The following is a 5,000-nucleotide window of genomic DNA, read 5'->3' as shown; positions in this document are numbered from 1 at the left end:
AACCGTTATTTCATACTTCTAGGGCTATTAAAAACATAGCAGATATACAAGCTCATGTGCCGCGCTATGAGCTTGTAGATCTGCTATGTTGTTTTTTTTTAAATCGTGAAGATTTGTGCAAATCTTTGAATATATATATACTTCTTTTTTTTTAAGGCAATTTTCTTTTACTCAAATCTTTGCTTCTGGGGGGTCCCTGGAACAACATTTTGGGTGGTCCTTGACATAAGTTTGAGAACCACTGATATTATAGCAACATAATAAAAAAAGTAAAACATTTAGAAGACATTTGTAGAATTCCCCCAGAAGCAAAGATTTGAGTTACAAAATGTTCGATTTAAAAATTCAAAGATTTGCAACACATTTTCTGTGATTTTTCTAAACATAGCAGATCTACAAGCTCATGGCGCTTGGTGCACTCGGTGCCGCGCTATGAGCTTGTAGATCTGCTATGTTTTGAACAGCCCCAAGAAATCAAAACAATTACACAGATGCGTCCCCGGTCTTAATGGGTTAAATATAGAATGTAGCTACTGCCACTCACACACTCAGAGAGAGAGAGAGAGAGAGAGAGAGAGAGAGAGAGAGAGAGAGAGAGAGAGAGAGAGAGAGAGAGAGAGAGAGAGAGAGGAGAATAGAGCATGGTAGAGTGCTAGGGGGAGCAGAATCTGCTGTACAAATCGCCCACTAAGTGTTCTCCTCCACGCATGTTCAGCGCCACACACTCATATGAATATTGAATGCTTTTTTTAGGATGCACAATAAAATATTGAAAATAGAGAACCGCTCTCTCTCTCTCTCTCTCTCTCTCAAACACATGCACACAGGCGCAGATGAGCGCACGCACTCAAACACTCACACACACACATGAAAACACACACACACACACACACACACACACACACACACACACACACACACACACACACACACACACACACACACACACACACACACACACACACACACACACACACACACACACACACACACACACACACAGGTTTCTGTACTGTACGGGTTTAGATGAACAGTGCATTTTTGTATTCCTTTATTACGTCTTCAGCGATCCAATGTGATTATGACTTTGAGCCTACATAAATCACTGGTTGTCATAAGTGGGGACTGGGGACCCCCAGGGGTCCTTGGAGTCAGGGGGGGTTCCGGGGGTCCCCAAGAAAATGAGGAACAGTTTTAAACACATTAGATTTTTAAGCTCTAAAAAAAAAATAGCTGATCTACAATCTCACGACCTGTTGCATTGTGGCGCGCCGTGAGATTGTATAATCTCTCTCAAAACAAATTGTGCTGACAGCTGGATGTGTCAGCACCACTGCTCTAAACATGTAGTGTTGTTGTTAGCAATGTTGGGCAATATTACTCAGGAGAATAATATGTTACTTATTACATATTACTCCTTAAAAAAGTAATATTATATTACGTATTACTTGGAATCAAGAGTATCATATTACATATTATATTACATATTGCTTTTGCCCCCCTCCCACACCCGCAAAAAAAAAACACCACCACAATCTGTTTAGCCAGCTCCTTTTAGAACTGAATCTGATTTTTCTTTTTTGAATAATAAGACCTTTAAAACGAAAGGTTTTCAAAAGGCAGCCAACAAAACCTGAGTAATATGTAATGTGTACTATTTTTTTACAAAGTAATATAGTATAATGTTACTGTTTTCGTCACAATATGAGACAAGTGCATGAGACAATGATGATATGCAGGGACGTGCACAGATAGACTCTAGGTGGTGCTACAGCACCTGCCCTTTGCCCTCTTGACCAGAAGTAACCTTTTGAAAAAAGGGCACAGCAGGGGTCTTCAACAGGGGGTCCGGGACCCCTAGGGGGTCCTCAGAGTTACTACAGGGGGTCCGCCAAATCTTTATGTGATACGATTTTTCCTTTTACCATAACCACTCGAAAACCAAGCATCCCTTTTCTGAGGAGAACTTTAGCCAAAAATAGCAGATCTACAAGCCTCGCGCTGCGAGGCGTTGTGAGCTTGTAGATCGGCTATTTTTGGCAAAGAGGTATAGGTGTAGAGGGAAAAAAGAACAGACTAAGTAAACAAAAAAAAGTATAATTTACTTTAGCACCTGCCCCTCAAAATGTCTGTGCACGCCACTGGTGATATGCATTAACAAACTCACAATACAAACTGGCATTAAAGCAGGACATAGAAGGCAGGAAACACCATGACACTGACTATGATCTGACGGGACAATGTCAAACACAGGGAGGGTTAAATAGACACACTAACAACACACAGGTGAAACTCAAAGACAATCAACACAGGGATTGGCTGGGAGACTAACGGGCCACAGGTGGAGAAACGAGTAATCACAGGGAGGAGAGACAAGACAGGTAACAGTAACTAGGGCAGACAGGAAACACTACATAATAAAAGCACAAGGAAAACAGGAAACACTTGGACATCACTACATAATAAAAGCACAAGGAGAACAGGAAACACTAGGACATCACTACATAATAAAAGTACAAGGAGAACAGGAAACACTAGGACATCACTACATAATAAAAGTACAAGGAGAACAGGACACACTAGGACATCACTACATAATAAAAGTACAAGGAGAACAGGACACACTAGGACAACACTACATAATAAAAGTACAAGGAGAACAGGACACACTAGGACAACACTACATAATAAAAGTACAAGGAGAACAGGACACACTAGGACAACACTACATAATAAAAGTACAAGGAAAACAGGAAACACTTGGACATCACTACATAATAAAAGCACAAGGAGAACAGGAAACACTTGGACATCACTACATAATAAAAGCACAAGGAGAACAGTAAACACTTGGACATCACTACATAATAAAAGTACAAGGAGAACAGGACACACTAGGACAACACTACATAATAAAAGTACATGGAGAACAGGACACACTAGGACATCACTACATAATAAAAGTACATGGAGAAGAGCAGGCCCGGATTGGCCGTCGGGAGGACCGGGACTATTCCCGGTGGCCTGCCCTCTAGTGGCCTGCCTGAAAAAAAAAAAAAAAAAAACATTTTTTTTTTTTTGGATCAAAAAAAAATATCAGGTCAGGCCAGCCATCCACAGCCAGCGCGGCGCTTAAGTGATGCAGCAAAAAAAAATCTCTCCTAAGCTCAGGCCAGGCCAACCACAGTCAATTTCAATTCAATGCAGTCAGTGTTGCTTGCAGCTCAGTGCAGCTGCGGGCCTCCCCCCTACCTTTAACCCCCAAAAAGGCCCCCCTTTTGTAAGGCCCCCCAAAAATAAGGCCCCCCAAAAAAATCGGGGTGGCCTGGGTGGGCGTGTATCTCCCGGCCAGATTTGGAGTCCCACTCCGGCCCTGGAGAAGAGGAAACAATTGGAACGATACAACAGAAAGATACAAGGAGACAGATCCTGACAGTTTTGGAAGAGTAATACCTTACACTACTCGTTACTGGGTACAAAATAATATTACAGTAATATATTAAAAGTAACTTGTTACTGCCCAACACTGGTTGTTAGTAGGAATATAGACAGAAGCACTCGGGAGGAAGTGGACTAAGAAAGGGGAGGAGCCAAACCAAGTTCCTGTTACTACACAACAAAAGGAGGTGGTGCCCCAGGGGTCAAAACAAAAGAGAAAAAAATTATATTTCTTTCCTTTTTTTTTACAGAATGGGTTCCCAGATTGTGACATTGTAGACTGGCTATTTTTCTCATGTTGGCAAAATTGACAAATCTTGACAACTGTTGCTTAATGTTGGCTTATGTTCTGAATAATTAAGAAAATAATAATAATAAGAAAGAAAAAAAAAGCTCCGCAAAAATATCACCCATTCTCTTGATCATATGATATGATTATCCAATCGTAATTAAAGTTGTCATGGAATGGCTTTATTGCTTTAAGTTTAGCTCAGAAATGAGGGTGTGTTTTGATGTAACCAATCACAGCGTCAGCCTGCGGTTCCGTTGCCTCCGAGCTATGGGATTGCTGGACTCACACACTGCACTGATCAGAGTGCAGCTTATTGCTTATTTCTCACCTCCAATGTTTTCAGATACATATTTTTAAGTTAACAAGTAATGCACCGTCTGACTGTCATTTTGAGTTGGATAAAAAAACGTAGCAGACCAAATTCTCCCTAATTAAAATCCGGTGAGAGTGGAGGAACGCACAGCTATGGGAATCAAACAGGTGAATGGAATCAACATGTATTTATATCCATAAAGGTCTTATCTATGTGAATGGTTGCCAAGCTGGGGATGATTCTAGGGGGGGTCCCCAGATGATTAGCTTAAACAACATTGTTTTCTCACTGATTGATTGATTGATTGATGTACTTTATTTAGTAAGACATGAGAACAGTACATGGCAGTACATAACAGTACATGGAAGTACAAATTCGCAATACAAGGTCTACTAAACTGGATAGCTCAGTTAAGCACGTAGCTTGTTTAAGATGAGATCCCCATGCACACAAATCATGTTGACATATAAGAGACAGACAGATATACACACTACTATACAGAATGAAACAGTAAACAAACCAACATAAGTGTATACAGGCCGTAGGCTATCTATCTACACATTTCCAAAGTTGCAATCTAAGGACTTTTAAGACCTTTTTAATACCAAATTGGAAAAATTGACAAATATTACATAAGAAAGAGGCGAACATTGTGAAAATAGCCAAACTACAGGCTTGTAGATCAGCTATTTTCTATTTATATGTGGAACCGAGTCAAACTAAACGTAATGTCTACAATTCCAAGTGCTTGTAAGATGGGGGGCGCCCAGTTCAAATACTATTTTAGTAATACGATTATTTTGGGGGGTCGTGGCCTGAAAAGTTGATCTTTGTCATCAGGCCGTACGTTTGCGTTTACAGGAAGCAATTAAAAATAGAATTTGATGAACCTTTGATATAAAAATACACACAAAAATATGTTTTGAGTCGCCTCCACCCACCGATGGAATAAAGTGT

General features: G+C 40.4%; 1 protein-coding gene across 1 annotated transcript in view; it reads right to left on the bottom strand.

Moving 5' to 3' along the window:
* LOC311048878 (SH3 and multiple ankyrin repeat domains protein 2-like) overlaps nt 1–5,000 on the bottom strand; it is a 338,179-nt gene that overhangs the window by 183,355 nt on the left and 149,824 nt on the right. The gene's annotated exons all lie outside the window — the stretch shown is intronic.

The sequence above is a fragment of the Gymnoscopelus microlampas genome, assembly GCF_963454915.1.
Source record: "Gymnoscopelus microlampas genome assembly, chromosome: 1".
Taxonomy (NCBI): domain Eukaryota; kingdom Metazoa; phylum Chordata; class Actinopteri; order Myctophiformes; family Myctophidae; genus Gymnoscopelus; species Gymnoscopelus microlampas.
The sequence above is the reverse complement of the archived record's forward strand: the minus strand, read 5'-3'. Positions and strand labels throughout refer to the sequence as shown.